Source organism: Microcebus murinus, chromosome 14 (assembly GCF_040939455.1).
Source record: "Microcebus murinus isolate Inina chromosome 14, M.murinus_Inina_mat1.0, whole genome shotgun sequence".
NCBI lineage: Eukaryota > Metazoa > Chordata > Mammalia > Primates > Cheirogaleidae > Microcebus > Microcebus murinus.
Window position 1 is genome coordinate 40,308,514 of NC_134117.1, and position 19,772 is coordinate 40,328,285.

A 19,772-nucleotide genomic window follows, 5' to 3' on the forward strand; every position below is an offset into this window, starting at 1 on the left:
GCATCCAGAGAAAGAAATAGATTATCTTTCCTTAAACCACTTTCTTAGGAAGCAAAAGACTTACTCGGTGACCAAACAGTGAAAGGTTATAATGTGTAAAAAGGATCTGTTTTTTTCTTCTGTATGATTTATTTTTGTGGAATGAGAAGGCATTCCTAACAGTGAGAGTTGGGTGTTATTTCAGGAATAGGGAAGCAGCATGTCCCTTGTCATTGACAATGTTAAAATTATCAATTTCAGGTACTATAGAGGAGATTCTAGAACTTGAGACAAATATATCAATCTCCTTAGATTACTTTGCCATATATTTTTTTCCTTTTTTTTAATAATAAGCTATCACTTATCCAACAAATATTTATAGACTCTCCATTATGCACCAGCCTCTAGAAAGACACAATTATTTATCTCTAGGCACAAACTCAGAGTAGGCACTGAGGATACAGAAAATGAGTAGATCAATTTCTGTTGCCAGTATTTAGAAGTTAAAGAGAGTCTAAAAACAATTAAAGTAAATAAAATGGCTCATTTACATTAAAGTACAGTAAACAAATGTTCTATAGAATATTCAAAATTATATTTTACAAAACCTGTGGTATGTCATTTTGTTAAACATACATGTTGGTGAAAACTTATACTGTGATTATTATGTTTATATATAAATGTATTTTATATATGTTAATTATAATAAGTTTAGTACTGCATATAAGTCTAAAATTTAGATTCCAAATTAAGTTCACAATAATAAAAAGGATATTAAAACAAATATGAAACAAGATGCTGATGATAATACCCAGTTGCATTGGAGAAAAGATTTGGGAAGATACAGTTGTTTTCAAGAGGCACAACCCTTAAGTGGCAAGTTTCTTGAAACAGGACATGTCTTTATGTATCTTCATATGAAATAGATACTATATATTAAAAATTATAAATTTACTTCAACATACAGAATCTTAACATAATGATCAATATATGTAATCTATAAGAATATCTTTTTAAAACTCAGGTCTTGACTTAAACCTAATTTCAAAATGCAGTGTAAACACTACCATGCCTAGTCAATAATCAAAACCAAAAATAATTGAATTCAGTATTATAGCATCATCCTACACACAATTAGCATTGCATTCTTTAATTGCAATATATACTACACTTCCCCTACCCCAACAAAAACTTGCAGGGCATACACTTTTCGTGGCTTTCCTTATAATAATCCATTTTTCAGAAGACCTGTCTAGCCCTTTTCTATCTTGTAAATTTTTACTAATTTAAGACCTCCCCTCCTCTTATCCCCTCCAAAAAGACTTGCATTGGGACTCAAATAAATGTTCTGCTTCCTCCAACATGTTCATAAGTCTATGAATCACATCAAAATAAAGTTAACTGCTCGTGGTATGTTTTCTCTTCTACATTGTGATTTCTCTGGGGCAAAATCAAGAAGCAAGATTGCAATTATTTTTGCATTTTTTTAACTTACAGAATACTTGGAAAAGGTGGATGCTCACTAAATGCTCATTCAATAAATGAGGCATGAATTATTATACAAACAATCAAAGACAGTATTTAAATTCTAGCTGAATGAAAAGAGATCACAGACAGTTTTTAATAAATCATATAAATATGTATGGTAATCTAATCAAAATAGAAGACAAAATCCTCTAGTAATGGCCTTAGGGGATAGCCAGTGTTTTTAATGTCAAATATTTTTTACAGTACTTTAGTTAGATGAATTAATGAAGATAGGAAATGGAATTAATAATCGTATCTATTCTTTTAACAAATATTTACACATCCTGCTATGGTTTGAATATGTCCTCTAAAAAGCATGTGTTAGAAACTTAATCTTCAATAGAACAGTGCTGGGAAGTGGGGGGCTAATGGAAGGTTTTTAGGTCATGAGAGCTCCATCCTGATGAATGCATTAATGTTCATCATAAAAAGATTTGAAGCTGTAAATTCAATCTCTTGCTGTTTCTTGCCCTTTCTGTGCCCTTCTGCCATGGGATGACTAAGCAAGAAGGCCCTTGCCAGATGTTGACCCCTTAATCTTGGACTATGCCATCCCTAGAATCATGAGCCAATAAATTTAGGCTCATTATAAATCTGTGGTATTCTGTTATAGCAGCACAAAATAGACTAAAATCATCCTTATACTTATCATGCACAAATTGCCCGAAAGGCATGCCCGGTTTATTTTGGAATGTTGAATTTCCTCCAGCTAAGATGAGCTCTGGTATGCCCAGGGTCTTGGCTTAGACAGAATCTGGTCTCCCACTCTGTGATAGAGAAATTTAATCCACTTCCAGGTACCAGAAAATATGAGCTCTGAGTTTGTGGTCCAGCCCTCATTTCAGCCTGTGCCAGCCTCTGGAAGATTTATGGCAGTCTATTTCTCCTCAGCCACTCCTTCCCAAGTTCTGTACTCTGGAAAGAACTGAAACTTCCTCGATCTGCACTGCATTCAGCCATAAAAAGATCTTTGTCCTCAGATTTGTTAACCCATGTGTAATGTGTAACTTTAACTTTCTATGTGTTTTTCAAATAATATATTTTATATCTGTAAACTATAAACAATAAACTCAAAATACAGCAAATGTATTATTAATGAGTGTAGATGAAATATTATCTCTTCTATTAGATGGATGGAATAAAATCTACCTTGCATGAGAGGAAGTAAAGAGTGCTTAATTATCTGCATTTATCTGTGTTAGTCTATTTAGGAACTAAAGTTAGAACAAGTTTGTTATTTTGTTTTCAAAAAACTGAATATGCACTCAGCATAATTCACCATCTTTCTCAGATAAGATGTCTGCTTGTCAGAAACATGGGGAGAATTGAAAATTCACCTTTCACCCCTGTCGAGAAATAATCAGTTAGACCTTTTCCCCCATCACATGGGTAAAATTATTTCCTACAGAGCTGGAAGGTGAAATTCAGGCTGACTGAAAATAATTGTCCCCTTCAAATAAAAAGAAGAAAAATATCCTAAAGGGTTTGAACTTTTCACTTCTACCTATGTGGGTCAGTTGTTAATAACCTCAATTAATTTTAAAAAATAATTATAAACATCTTTAAAAACCATAGAAAATGCCTTCACAAATAGATATTTGAGATCATGTATCTGAAATTAAGGACAACTACTTGAAGTATTAACTCAGAAAGAAACTTCTATTTCTGAAGTTTGTAAAATATCTGTGACCTTGTGGAAATTTTATCCTTTATTTCTGACTCTTATGAATTACAGTGTTTGTCTTAACCATGTGGCTTATAGTTACACTATTTTAGTTCAATATCTAATAGTTATTTAGCATTAAAATAATTATCTGTTACCATAAACTTAAGACCCTTATTCTTATCATAGTGTTTATCTTGGAGCCAAATATATGATTGTATTGATTTTCTAAGACATGTATACTTTCAGAAGTTTATACTCCCATTGTTTAAACTGCTTAAGTTAATTTTTTAAAAGAAAAGCCTATGAATAAATTTTAAATTAAGTATAATATGACTATATAACACAGAAATGATCTAGATAAAATATATTGAACATTTGACTGGATTTCAAATTACCTAAGATTTATTCTGAATTTACTATTTGATTATCAATGGCCACTGAGAATATTATTTATACACATATACACCACACATACACATATACATAAATATATATGTACATCACATATATACATATATATGCATTTCAAAACACCAAAAATAACTAAACATATAAACATACATGCTTGTGAGTTTGCATGTGTATATACTCTTATTTTGAATCTGATGCATAATTTCAAAATAAAAAAACTTTAATTTTTTTCAAAAGATGAATTTTTACAGAAATCTTTTATAAAGTAATTCATAATAGATACTTGAAGTACATTGTCTTGATAAGAGAAGTAAAATCTTAGTTACTTTTTTGATGCAAAATATAATATTTTAAATATATATGGATCAGAGAATATTCTGTACTAATCAAGGAAAGTCAAAAATTGTTAACTTCTTTATTTATGCTAACCAAATTGTTATGGCCCACCCTTAAAGTGAGAGATGACTTGAAAATATTCAATAAGCCATAATATAACTTTTTTATGTAGAGCCTGATAATATATGGGTTGTCAAGATATTCTGTTCTGACAGACAGTTGTGGGAAGAGGACTCTATAATAATAATGATCGCCACTGCTGAGTGGCATATCCATCCACTTTGGATGATGAAACCTTCTGCAACTTTTTGAAGAAAGAGTTTTAGAAAGGAGTCAATGCAATCATCATATTCTAAGGTTGGGAGTAGGGATTACTGAAATCTCATCTGCAGAAAACTATAAACCATATTGACCTAAAGAAGAGAATTCCACAAATGTGAAAATTCTCTGATCTTAAATCAAGAATGTGAATAAAGAATGAAAAAAAGTAGTTTGTTCTACATTCCTCTTTGTCCACCTTACCCACTATATAGGCTTCTTTATTATTGATATTTCTATATTGTCTTTATTTCATAAAGGCTTAGTTCTAAATTGTAATAATAAATGCAGCTTTTTCTAATTTTTCAAATTCAGAATTATCTCATATCCCCAAATCCCTTTTCTACAGCAGGCATGCTTTTGCTCCCTCTCCTGTCTCTCTCATAACTAAAGTATCGGCTCAAATATAATTTATAATCAAGACCTTCTTGACCATATGTAAAGTATCTCTTACCCTAGTAGTCACTTCCTATCTTCCATTCTACTTTACTTTACATATGATAGCACTTACCACTATCTGATTAATGACCAGCCTCTTTCATTAGACAATAAATTGATATCAGGGACCCTGCAATCTTGATTATCTGGCAGAGATGTGTCTGACCCCTAAAAGAAGATCAAAAATATCTGTTGAATAGAATTTTAAAAGTCATTTACTACACTTTTAAGTCTTCAAAGGCTAAAATTAAACAATTACTTTATAGAAAGTATAAAAATTAAAATTTGACATTAGAAACCTACTAATTTATAACAATAGTGTTTTGCTTTGCTTTTATTTTCACACTTGTGGTTGATTACATCTGAATTTCTAGAGGAAGCTTCTCTTTCAAGGTTAATAATTTGATATAAAAAAATTAGTACTGTGTTTCTTTGGTCAAATAAAACTTGATCTTATATTTAAATTCTTTAAGATTAGACCCAACAACAAGAAATACTCATGACTTTCAACTAAGATAGCAAACTGAGAAAGGACACATACTTAAAGGCTAACTGACATTATCAAAAGAATGTAAAAATAGGAGACTATCTGAATCATCACTAAACTAAGAATAGAACACTATCTACATCCCAGGTATTGTAAACATGTCATGTGAAATATTGTACATATAGAATGGGGGTAAATGAAGGCAGAACTATGTGTACAGACATTCCCCAACTGAGTATCTCACAGTAAATATAAATTTGCCAGAAAAGATACCCTACTAATATTTTATGATTGATGTGAAACTAGTACTTTTCAAAAAAACAAGCCATGGAATGTGCTTAGAGCATATCAATTAAAATCTCTGTTTTGAATTATCAGCATTGAAAGCAACTGGTAGTAGAAGCCTGGAATTAGTTGACCATTCCAAACCCAGCAAGAGAACAAGGCTTCCCATGAGCATAACAGTTTCTACCTTTTGAAGTAAATTGTGTCACCAGTTAGAAGCCTACGAGTAGACCTACCTGGCAACTGAAGTGGAGATTGGGAAAGGGGACCAGCAGAGGTGGCAGCAAGGCTATTTAAGAAGAAATTTCCAATACTGCCTTTAGGAAAGCATATAAATAGATGGATAGCTAATTTTTCAAAATAGAATGGGTAATCAAGACATAGACAAATAAACAATTATGAAAGAAAGATTACAATGCACACATAAACATTATTGAAATATATTTACAGGGAAAAGCACATCAAACCTAATTTGCTTTATATTTCACCTCATTTAAAAAATAGCATAACATTCATAAACAGAGAAAAATGTAAAATAATAAAAAAATAGACAAAGATAAAAGTGAGCTAATTGTCAGGAAAACAATAAGAAGGGAAATGGATGAGTTAATGGAATAAAATAAAGAAACTAAAAATAAAACATGACATACCTTTGGTTCAGATCCAGAACTCAGCACAGAAAACTAAAGTAGAAATTAGATTGAGACAAACTTATAAAGCTCTCCCAGAATACAGAAAAAAAAGAGAGATGATTGTGAGGGGGAAGATGACATATTGAAGGCAGAAAAAAAAGAGCTTATTTGATGATAATTTGTGTTCATAAAGAAGAGGCTAAAATAAAGAAAACGTGAGTAGACATGAGCAAAAATTAGTTACAAGAAGTGGGTAAAGTCTGAATCTTTAAATATATCAGTAAGGGTAAGTGATTTCCAGGTAAAGATGGAAAAGTGAAGCCAGTTCTAAGAATCTCCATGTTCCAAGACTTATGCAAATGATCAGAAGATGCTGATGTTTTTAACATAGTTCCTAATGCTTTCCCCATCTCTCAGAAGCTGTCGTTAGGCACATTCTGAGAAACTAATACTCACAAATTTCAAGAGAAGTAGTAGTAAAGGACTACCATGAACTTTTCCTTTTTCTTATTGGGAGAATTTGTGGGAGATGGAGGAGAAAGTAAAAGTAGCAACTACAGAAAGACTAGTGAAAACCAAAGAAAAACCATACAATTCAGAAGAGGTTTAGATAAGTGATCTGTTATAGTGCTTGTCAATGATTTAGGAAATCATACCAAACCCTTAGTGAGAGTGAAGTGATTTTGAACTGAATTACTGAACAAAAAGCAAGTAACTCTGCATATGGGTCATATTCAACCCAGTAAGTGTCAAGTCTTCAGAAAAGTGGACAAAACACAAAAGCCCACCATCAAACTGTATTTCATATGGTGAGAAAGGAATAATGGAGCATTTGTCCACAATATTTTAGAACAAATGGCTATAAACAGAATTATTCAAGTTTAACATAACCAAGAAAAAACAAATGACATCATGAAAATGTTAAATATGTAAATAAATTCCACTAATGAAAATATAATAAAATATATAGAGAGCCCTGTTTAAAACTTGGATAAGACACAGTACAAAAATTAAAAGAAAAATTATCTCAAAGGATTTGTACCATAGAAATTAATAAAATAATGAATTAACTAAAATTATACTTAGAAAAAAATAGAGCAAAAGAATTGTATAAAAATTCAGACTACAGAGAAAAGGGTACAAATTGACCAAAATAGCACCACAAAAGAAATAATAAGTAAACTAAGGAATATAAGAATCATGGTAGAGATAGAAATTATGCAACTGAGGAAAGGATTTTGGTAATCACAGTAAATTTAAAAGTACTATGCCAAGATAAAAATAGAAGATGTGATGACAATAATAACAGAATAGAAATAATGCTCTGAAATGAGAAAATTCAGAAAATGAGATGCAACATATTCAAATATATAATAAAGTATTTGAAATGTTGCCAAATTTTGTGCAATGTCTAAAAGTCAGATAGATAATAGAGGGGTAGATAGATTTTTACGTAAAATAGCTCAGATATGGTAATTCATAATTCCAAATTTAAGAAACCTAAAGTATATTTTAAAAAGATTCTTCAAATATTCTAATTGAAAAAACAAATATTTTAAGGGTGAAAAATCAGGCTTTTTTCTAACATCTTGACACATTTATGCAATAACATGAAACACTGAAGGAACATCCTCGAACTTTTACAGAAAATAAAATAAAAATGGTGGTAGGCAGAATAACAGTCCCCCAAAGATGTCAATGTCCTATGAATCCTGTGAATACGATAGCTTAAGTTAATTTTTAATGCCCAGAAACTGTGAAGACCGTACCTTAAAAGGCAGAAGACGTTTTGTTAGTGGAATTAAGGATTTTCAGATGAGGAGATTATCCTGGATTATCTGGATGGGCCAGATCTAATCTAATCATCTGAGTCCTTGACACATTGACTGCCACACTAGAAAAAAAATTTTTTTCCTTGGGGCCATGGTGTTTTATTATGAAAATACCATGTTTCCCCGAAAATAATACAGGGTCTTATATTTATTTTTCCTCAAGAAGATACCCTAGGGCTTATTTTCAAGGGATGTATCATTTTTTTTAAGTTTAGTACAACAATCTACATTTATTCAAATATAGTTAAGTCCTCTTCTTCTGGAACATCATCATAACTCTCCAAACCCCAAATTCTATCCTGAATTTCTTGTGACTCTATTTCCTTTAGAACCATTGGCCCCAATCTCTCATGCCAAACAATAGAGCTCTCATGGGGCAGATGAGAAGGGCTGCTCATCTTCTTCACCGCTCCACTACGAAATGCATGGGTTGTGCAGATACGCTGCATAGTCACGCCCATCACTAGGTCTTATTTTCTTTGGGGTAGGCCTTATATTGTGCAAATGCTTAGAAATTCTGCTAGGGCTTATTTTATGGGTAGGTCTTATTTTGGGGGAAACATGGTAGAATAAAAGTTTCAAAAACAAACCATCTGTTTTCCCACAGAAATCTTTGTTAGATACCAATTTTCTCTCCTTCAAGCTTTCAGGCATTTAGAATCCTCCCCATTATTCTTGCTTTCAAGCTACCATTAACCAACGCATATCACTTCTGTCATCCTTTCTAATTTAATGAAAAATTTGTTATTTTTTATTGTTTTCTGTGTGTGAGTTGTATGCAATTAAATTGTCAATATTAATTGTAACAGTAAGAACATCAACAAGTAAGATTTCCATGAACCAACTGCAGGGTTTTGCCCAGGGGGCCACCCATCACATAACATGTGTGCTAAAGCATGGCAGCATGAGTTGCCTATGCACTGCTCATCTCCCAAGGTGAAGAGACATGTGAGTTACATATGCTTCACAAGGCCCCGTGCTCAAAACTAGTGTGAGTTAAGTACAACTCACATGCAGTTAATGTGTTTAAAGTGGAAGAGGAAGGAAAGAAAGATGAATCAGAGAGATGGACTCAGAAGAAAGATTTGATTCTAGATTGCTGGTCCGGAGATATAGGGTGCTCTGGCAAGGAGAAGAGAAAAGCCTCTAGGAGCAAAGAGTGACCCTAAACTGACAGTCATCAAGGAAACAGATCTTAGTCCTGCAGCCTCATGGAACTGAATTCTGCCAACACCAGAATAAACAAGAAACTGCAAAGGAATGCTGTCCTGCCTGCTCAGACCTTGAGATTTAGCCCAGTGTGGCCCTCCTTAGTATCTGATTCATAGAATCATAAAATCATAAACTTGTGCTCTCTAAAACCATTAAATTAGTAGTAATTTGTCATAGCATCAGTAGAAATCTAACATATAACTGAAAGATATTATACACAGTCAAGCTGTGTCCAAGTATAAAGAAAATAGGCAGCCATATGATTGAAAGAATGATGGGAACACTTTCTTGGTGGTTCTAATGAGGTTGAATTAGAACTGTGGGCCCCACTGCTCCTCCTTCTTTTATTTTTAAATATCTAAGGAGGAATGAGACTTCTTAGTGCAGTGACTTGAGAGACAGCTGACTAATATAATGGAGAAAAAGAGAGTAGGAGGAAAGAAAGAATGTTAAGAAGAATTAGCATGCTATCTTTCTTACCTTTTTTCTCTTCAAAGGGAAGGAGGTTAACCATATTATACATATTTGAAAATTATGATTGAAACATAAACATGTGTATATACACATATATATAATCTTTTAAAATTTTTAATTGATATATAATAGTTGTACATATTTGGGGTACATAAGATATTTGAATATAATGTGTAATGATCAAATCAGGGTAATTAGGATATCCATGTCTTCAAACATTTATCTTTTCTTTGTGCTGGGAACACTTTTAGCTATTTTGAAATATAGAATAAATTATTGTTAACTATAATTTCACTACTCTGCTATCTAATACAGGTACTTATTTCTTCTATCTAATTGTATTTTTGTACCCATTGACCAACCTCTCTTCTCCCCTACTTATCAAGAACAGGAAAGAATACATCTACCTCTTTCAAGAAAGTTTCCATCTAGTTTTGGAGCTAGAACTAACATATGTGAATTATTTAGCAAAATATCAATAGTTAATCAGAAAATATCAATAGTTAATCTAAACACAACTGAAATTGCACTGGTTAAGTGTCCAGCACCCTGCTTCCAAAATTAACAGGAAAAATGGAAATATCTTCACACTTCCTGAAATTAATCACCTTACAATGTTCTGCATTTCTCTTAGAGTGTGCTTAAATCATGAGTGTTTGAGAATAGAAGCAGGCAAATCTATCCTAAGCAGGACAGCAACAAGGATTTTAGTTATTGTTCATTTAATCTTGGTATTTTGGTCAAACAAAATTATGTGTCCAATGACCTGTCATATTTTTGTTCAAGAATATAATTAAATTGGGATTAATTTGGCATTACTCCAACATAATTTTGCTGACATTGGAATTCAGAAGAAAACTCTTTCAGAAAACCATATTTTATCCTTTTTTTTTTTTTAACTTATGGGCAAGTTCTGCACAGAAACTGAAGAAATAATGAGCACTAATTGCTTGGGCCTTAAATTGAACACATATACATAAATTGTTGTTCTTATCTGTCACATCTAATTGAACATGCTATATTAACACATCTAAGATAATAGTATATAGTGTATTACCATTCATTATTTAATTTGGCCTTTCCTCTACCATAAGGCTTATTTAGAGAGAAGAGAAAGGAAAAGATATCATAGTCATTGTGGTGAGCCAAGGCAGCCTTGAGCATTTGAGACAAGATTTGAACTAGATCTTAAAAAATGGTAAGATTCATAGACATGCAAATGAGACTCTAGGGAATTCATAGCAAAGGAAACTATAAACCTCTGGAGACAGAATAGGCATGCTAACTTTGTGGAATGGTTCAAAAAAGCAGAGGAAAATTATGTTGCTAATATAGGGAACGGATTGCTTGGGGAAAACAATTAAATTTCCCCAATTTCCTTGGGGAAATTAAGGTAGTATGAAATAGAAACTACTAAATAAAAAAATGTTAGTAGGATATGACAACTGAAATGGCACTTAAGAAAAATTAGCAATGAAGTGATGTTGGAGGAGAGAAATAGTACATGATCTGAGGTATTATGTAACAGAAAGGAAGAGTTAGCTATATGCATTTTATTTCAAGAGATGTATTTTGTAGATGTGGAGCAAAAGCAAAGAGACATTATTTATTTATGTATCAAGTCATTTTTTCAGTCATTCCATACTAGGGCACATTGTCACATAATATTTCAAAACACATTAGTGCTAAAGATAGTAGTTTGAACCAAATTGAACAAGTCAAAGAGATAATTTTATTGAATTAAAAGTCATTTAGAGCCATGTCTCATTCAAAGCCATGTCTCTTGGTGAATTCATGCCTAAGGATTAGCTGGATGGGAAAATGAAGTGCTAGATCAACGCAGTGACAGAGCAGAAGCTAACTATGTTTTGACATAATTGTACAAACCCTAGGTGTGGTCTACCTCTCACTGTTTCAGTATGAATTTGCATAATGCATTTCGATCCCTGAAGACTACTAGGAGCCATATTTAATTTACATTAAAATTATATTTATGGTTAGTCTGTATGTGTAAGCTAAAGATAATGTGATTTTTTAATTCACATTGCATGCCAGTCCTTGACCTTCTGTTAGTCTTGTCTATTTTCCTTTCAGAAAGCTCATTCATTTTCATGAATTTGTTCATTACTACTTTGCTGGCAATCTGAACTGTCCCATGTATTACTCTAACATAGTGTATTCGTAACTTTTTTTTGGTGGAGGGAAAGGAGAAGCACAGATATTTTTCTAAGTAGAATATTGCATGGAACCCAACATATTTTCCTCAACTTTCAAATCCCTATTCTTTATTTATTAAAATCGTATTTTCAAATTTCCACAGGGTTTATATCTTGGGGTGACCTGTGTATGTGTGTGTGTTTTGTAGGTGAGTTGCAGGATTATATTTGGAAGCATTAGTCTGTTTGTTTTCTGTTTACTTACTGCTTTCTCATCCATCCCCCTGAGAGTATCCTCAGCCTACATAAAAACAGAAAGGAAAACAGAATAAAACAAAATAAAACAAAACAAAAACCTTCAAAGAAACCTCTTGCCTGAGCTCAGGTCAACAATTATCTTGATGGCTGCTTACAGAGCCAGTTGTTCTGCTACCAAAGAATCAATAGCAATTAGGAGAGGGGCAGAAAAGAGAGGTAGTATACACATGTATTAGGATGAGTTAGAAAATATTATGGTTGGTAAGAAGGAATATTTGATGTAAAGAAAAGAAATATGAATGAAAGAGACTCAGAATATAGAGCCTCCAGTAACTCATCCCTTGTGGGAAAGCCACTATCCATCAGTTATGATATTTAAAAGTCCCCCTGAATTGATATTGTATACTTCAATACCTGTATAGAGATGGAGATATAAAAGGAACTCTTGTCCCCCAAACAAGGTGGTAATATCCAGAAGCACTTGACAATCTCAGCATGAGCCAGAGCAGCTATGGGAATACCACCACTATTGTACAGAGTTACTATAAAGACTATACTGTATTCTTCCTTTCAAATGTCTTTAAGTTTTACCTAACTGATCTTTGACTTTACTGATCCATTTTGTATGTGTATTCATGTCACAGAAATAAACACATTTTTCAATTTATTTTTCTTCTTTGAATCTACAGTAACTACCTGGTATTAGATAGAAAACCACACATATATGATGACAGTCAAAGCCTTCCACATTGCTACTTCACTCATTTTTCAGTATTTTACAAAATGAATTAATTCATTTTAATCTAGCAATTTTCCTAAAAGAACTACTACCTCCAAATTAATTTTTCCACATTATGTCAGTTTAAAGGTATACATATCACTAGTTTCTTTAAGCTCTTATCTACTGTAAAAGGCTCAATTCTCATGAAATCTATATTCAGATAAAGTATTATTGCTTTATGTAATTTAGAACTTAGGTACTATGTATTGTTTATTGTTTTCCATATATTAGCCTACACTAGATTATTACAACAATAAGTTTTTAAATTCCTACCATAATTTCCCCAACATTTTACCCATGTTACCATTACAAAAATATCTTTTGAGGCCTGCCATGTGTCAGGTATTATTCAGTGTCCTGAAAATATAGAGAATAAGAAAGTTACGGGGCCTGACCTCATTGGACTTATCCTCCAGTAACGTTGAATACTTACTCTTCTGCCAAACTTATCAGTGTCAAACTGCTGAAATATTGTTAGAAAAATTCACAAAATATTAAATTTTTCTATAACTGGGCTTACCTGCCCTATATCAAAACTTGCAAATCATACTAATCTTTTTAAACACATCTCAAGTGATACATTTTCACAAAATTGCTTCTGAAACCTCTCTTCTAGATGCACTGCCACTCAACCCTAAAACCTCATATTGTCTTATTAAACTCTCTGATAAATGATTTGTTGTATATTTATTTTAGTCTCTTCCTCATATTGACTATATTTCAGAGTATTGATGCCCTACTAATCTTTACATTTCCTTTATATCCAGTCCCATGTCTTATAGAACTTAGGTAACTTAGTATATATTTCACCACTTAGTTTGTCCTTCATTTATTTGTTTCATCCAACAACTATTTTCTTAGGTATGTGTCTGGTGCTACTGAAACTTTTATGCTTCCTTGGAGTCAGTGTTAATATAATCTGTAATCATAAATCAAGTAAGTCATTCATGTCCTAAGTACTATAATCAAACCATAGAAATATAGGAGGGAAAAGAACCCTTTAATTCTTCCACAATCAGATTGGTAAGCTCTTTATAGGTAGGCAATTATGATATTCTCTTTTATTTTATTCTAATGTTGCATATTTTACTCTTGACAACAATGAAAGTTATTCAAATAGTGTTGCAGAATTTACCAAAGATACCTAGTTTCTCATTTATATTAAAATCAGTCAATATAATTTGACCAATACTATCTACTTCTTAAACTCTTTAGGGGAACAAAACTGTGTCAATATGGCACATACAAATTAATGAAAACATTAAGTCATGTTCATATAAAGAACAGCTAATGATAGTGCATTTTCAGAAAAAGTAACCTCCAGTAACTTCAGCTGGAGGAGAAAAACTCAAGGAGACACTGTCTACTTTGTCTTCTATCAGCCTGAAGCACTCCGATTCTCACCTTTCTCTTGTAAAAAAGACAAAAATACTCAAGATGTCCATAAAATAATTGTTCTCCAGTAAAACTCATCAAAACATATGTAAAACTGTTCCAAACATATAACTTTTATATTGTTGCATCAAATGATGTATTTAATATCTGCAAAGTACTTTTGTGAACACTTTGTCCACAAATTCTACCTCCTTCTGCTTATTATTACTAAGCACAGAGAGGGATCTGCTCCTTGTAGCTGCCTGAAATTAAGCAAAAGAGGGTTTTTTATTTTGAGGGTTTTTTTTGAGACAGGATCTGCTCTGTCACCCAGACTACAGTGCAGTGGCCTCATCATAGCTCACTGCAACCTCTAACTTCTGGGTTCAAGCTGAGCCTCCTGCCTTAGCCCCCCAAGTAGCTGGGACTATAGGCATTCACCACCATATCTAGGTAATTTTCTGTTTTTGTACAGATGGGGGTGGTGGGGGTTCACTCTTGCTCAGGTTGGTCTTAAATTCCTAACCTCAAGGGATCTTCCCACCTCAGCCTACCTGAGTGCTAGGATTAGAGGCATGAGCTAATACACCTGGCTTGGAAAAGTGATTTTATTGTGCTCAATTACAGATAATCATTTTCACTCCTTATAAAGAGAGTTTATGAGATGCAGTCTGTCCTCCTTAGAAGGAGACACCTGCTTGTGAGGAAAACTCTGGGTCTAGCAGCCCCCAAACAGGAGTGTCAAAGATACTCAGGCATATGAAAAATAAATTTCACAGACTTTTAGCAAACCTCATAGAGTGATATCTGAATGTTGTGTACTATGGTTTTAAGTCGAGATAAAAGAGTAAAACAAAATCCCTTTAATTGGCTTTTAAGACTATGGGTAATACAAATTTTAACTTCATTATACATTTTGTCAGAACTGATATTGGGCCTACTCTAAAGAAGGTGGTCAACCCTAATTTTGGCAAGCACATAATTAAAAATAAGGTTATGAAAAGGCAGAAAATAATTTACATTAAATGATACAGATCTGAGAAAATTTCCAGACTGCTGACTGCACTGGAGCTGCAAGCTCAGCAACATTTTATAATAAGTAGCTCCCATACCATATAAACCGAATCACTTTACAAAAGGCAGATGAGGAATTTGAAACCACTTTGGATTTGACATTTTTGTTAAAATTTAATTGAAAAAGTTATAGAAGTGAAGATAATGTGAGGAAGCAGTGCATAAAGTCATCTCTTTCTCACCATTTTATCACATGCCCTCATCACCTTCCTAAAACACCACATTACTCTGATTTCTCAATATCTTATATGTCTAGAAAAATATAGATCACATCTCAATTACATTATTAATTTAAAGTAATGAGGTTGAAAGCAAAGAGAAATGACTCTTTTAAGATTACAAATTCATCTATATTCATTGTTGTTCTTGTTAGTAAAAACATGACAGCTTGTAGCATTTTTTACCCCATTTACTTATCTAGACAGTCTCATGCTTCAGTTGAATATTTAAGATTAATTAGAAATGGTTTAGTAAATTACATGAAGGGACAAAATGTTATATGATAAATATTCATCAAAAGTGTCAAGCTCTGTTGTTTTTAAACTTGGGTAAGCTAGTAGATTATTAGTATAGTTGAAATACTTAAATTGTTTTCTTACCTGTACATATCAAAGATTCACTTACATGTAATAAAAGGAAATAGATATAAGTCCAAGAAAATTTGATACTAAACATTATTAAAATTATATTTGAATTAAAGTATCAGAACTATAGCAAAGCATATCCATTACATTGAGTCTTAGTAATAAAATGTTGTGAATACTTTATAACTGTTACTTAAATGGAAATAATTAAATCAATTTGCATTAACTACATCAGATTATATAATAAACACATATTATGTTCTATATTTCAGATTTTCTTATAAAAATATCATTCCTGCTTTAGAAGAAATCACAGAGAATAGGGAAGAGTGATAACCAACAAATTAAATGCATGTAGAAAAAATAATATTGGTTGCTATACAATGACCTTTGGGAATAAAGAAGTGAAAAGTGGCTAGCACTAAGGTTTGGAGAGATATAAGGATGCTATAAGAGGTTTGGATAGAGAAGCATTCATGAAGAATGACACAGGGAAATTGAACTGTAGGTCACAACTTGTAGCATCTAACTCCCCCACCTTCTAAATAAAGAAATGCTTTTTTTCTTATTTTTTAATGGAATCTCTTATAAACCAGCATTTTTTTTAAGTTTTAGAATGTATAATTCTATATTGAAATACCATCATAATTTTAGTTATCAGAGAAATCTAGTAGTAAACTTATCTTCCCTAGATATTAGAAACATAAATTTGGGCAATATTTGAATTAGTAAATAAGTATGTTTTTTGTGTTATCAAGTGGAAAAATAATAACAAATAGCTAAACCTTCAGATGGCTGGCAATGTGCACAGAACTGTCTTCCATACCTGAGCTGAAATCAAACGTAGGCTTATAACATTATGCAGGGGTATTGTTTAAATATGAATATTTTACATATTAGCTGAAGAAAGAAACCCTAAAGCAGCAGGTAATCATCACTAGCCCTCTGAATGCCCTGACACTTCTTGTATGTTTAAGCGGCAGAGAATCATGAAAAAAGCATAAATCACTCTTTCAAAAGACAACCAATGAAAACCATAAAAGCGTAAAATAAAGAATTAAACACATAGTTCAATGAATTAACTTGAGTTCTGTTCAATGGAAATAATTATCCAAGGCCAAGCAATACTTTAAATATTTATTTATAAACAAAATTCTAATTAGAAGGTAAAAAACTGTGACAATAAGTAAATAACTGTTCAAACTCTGTTCCAGTAGAAGCAGCAGCAGAAATTCTGCTACCCCTCCCCTTGTGGGAATTATACATTCCTTCCCAGTTGGTATCAGGCTTGCTTGGTTCTGTGATTTTTGATGCCTCCTCTGTGGAAAGGTTATATATTCACTAGTTACATTAGGAATAACCACATGACTTGCCTTGGCCAATAAAAGGTGTCACTTTTGAGTAGATTAGGAACTAGTGGGCGTTTTTTAAAGATGTCATTTCCTTCTGCCATAAAAAACAACTTGTCCCAAATAAGGACTGTTTCTTCAGACAATATAAGGAGTAAAGACAAAGTAGAATAGAACCACATTTGATGTACGGTAGACATGAAATATATATGTTTTGTTGTTATACACCATATTGTCATATTGTGACTGTTTTTTTATCATAAAACATTGCTTAAGTTTGCATATATTTGATACTTATCTATTGAGTATAAGGAACGACCACCTATAAAAATCAAAAATTAAAATAAAAACCAAAAAACAAAAAAAAACCCCTTTGCTTCCATTCTTAAGAAGCAATTATCAGGGGAGAAAGTTACTGTCTTCAAAGAGAAAACTGCAGGAGAAAAAGGAAAATTTATTTTTAGGAGAACAAAGAACACACACACACACACACACACACACACATACATCCCACTACTGTATCTGTAACATCTGGATTTGAAGTAAAGTGAACATCTGAAGAGTCTCAAATTATCTGAAGCAGGGGCCCCCAATCTATGGTGAGTTGTATATTATTTCATTATATATTAAAATGTAATCATAATAGAAATAAAGTACACAATAAATGTAATACACTTGAATCACTTGAAATCATCCCCCTGCCCTCCCCACCTGTCCTATCCATGGAAAAATAAATCATCTTCTATGAAAACAGTTCCTGGTGCAAAAAAGGTTGGGGACCACTGATCTAAAGTAACATTATTTAAGGTGTCATTTTCAAAACAGGCCAGATCAGTATCAGCTGGGAGCTTGTGAGAAACACAAACTCTCAACCCTGAGTCAAACCTACTAAATTGGAATCTCTGTGGAAAGAATTAGGAATCTGGGTTTCAACAAGCTCTCCAAGTAATTGTTAGGCAAGCTAAAGTTTGAGAAACATTAATCTAAAGCATATTGGTCTCAAAAGACTCAACTAAATAAGTTATGTACACCCAGCCCATATTAAGAATTATCCTTTTTACTTTTCAACACATCCTTGTTCATTAGTCTGATTTTTAACATTTTATTGATTTATACTATTATATTTTTATTTAATGCCTCAGTACTTAGAGTATTGATTTTACCTTCCAGCTCTTGTATTATTGCAGTTTTGGCACAGCTTTTATTCGCTTCAGCACAAGATATTCCTTTTATACATAAGGTAAAAAACAATATCTTGCTGGTTATGAATAAATTCATTCTTCTGATTATTTTCATTCATTGTGATTCTGTTTTGTTAGTCAACAGTTTATTTAACAAATAATTTTGAGCACCTACTACACGCAAGTCATGCTGCCCTAATTGCTGAAAAACAACGTAAGACAGAGACCTTGCCTTCATTTCCTTCTCATTTCCTCATTCTTAGTGAGAGTGACTTTCCAGGGCAAGTACAAATGATCAGAATAAATTTTCAAATGAAACTCCTAGTCCTGCGGTCACAAAGTCTTTCATTTTTTACGTTGTTTGTATCTTCAAAGGACCCAAGCTGCTCTTCAGCTTGTGAGTTGCGAAATAAATTCTAACATAGCATTTACAAATTGTGGCTTTCAGGGGCATGGGGAATATAAGTAACCTTAACACTTGTACCCCCATAATACAAAATAAAAAAAATAAATAAATAAAAAGTAATTATGTTGAGTTAAAGAAAACAGACCCCCTCCAAAAAGTGTGCATATTATATGATTCCATCTATATAAAACATAGAAAATACAAACTACTGTATAGTTAGAGAGAGAGAGAAAAAGAAAGAATTGTGGCTTTCATACACAACAGGGCCACTGAGATATTAGGCTTCTTTGTGTATGCCACTTTCCCAAACACAGCATGGAAAGTACATTTCGGTCACACAGACTATATCTTTAGACAACATGAAAATGTAAATAAAGTGAGAAAAATGACTGTTGAGCTACATTATTTTTTCAGGAAAAAAAGCAATATCGTAGTTATTTCATAATTATGGCAGCTGTGTTCATAACAAAATTAATTTAAGATTATTGTTATTCCTGTTATAATTGAATAACTTCATGGAGAAAAACTAAAGGGTTGAAAAAGAACATAAATAGAGAACTCTTTCATTCATCCACTTATTCATTCACTGAACACCTAACTATTGATTGTCAGCTATGTGGCAGGTACTACTCTATGTAATGAGGTAACATCTTGATCAAAACAAATAGTGCAGATGTCTTTTTTATAGAATTTCTTTTGTTCTTTTGGGTAGATGCCCAGTAATGAGATTGCTGGATCAAATGGTAGATCTAACCTGTAGCTCTTTGACGTATCACCATATTACTTTCCACAGAGGTTGTATCAGTATGCAGTCCCACCAGAAGTGTAGGAGTGTTTCTATCTGTTGACATCCAAGCCAGCATATATTGTTTGGGGACATTTTCATAAAGGCCATTCTCACTGGAATTAAGCGATATCTCTTTGTGGTTTTGATTTGCATTTCCCTGATGATTAGAGATGTTGAGCACAACAAACATATGAATGGTTGTTGATCATTAGTCTATTTTCTTTA

General features: G+C 32.6%; 1 protein-coding gene across 2 annotated transcripts in view; it reads right to left on the minus strand.

The window, feature by feature from the left end:
- The window catches only part of PCDH15 (protocadherin related 15), a 1,489,951-nt gene that overhangs the window by 1,004,049 nt on the left and 466,130 nt on the right, over positions 1 to 19,772 (minus strand). Inside the window, exon 3 of one of the 2 annotated variants that reach the window (XM_076010005.1) lies at positions 4,749 to 4,843. The exons of the other annotated variant lie outside the window; for it this stretch is intronic. The gene's annotated coding sequence lies outside the window, so the exon portion shown is untranslated. The remainder of the gene's footprint in view (positions 1 to 4,748; positions 4,844 to 19,772) is intronic. 2 annotated transcript variants of the gene reach the window in all.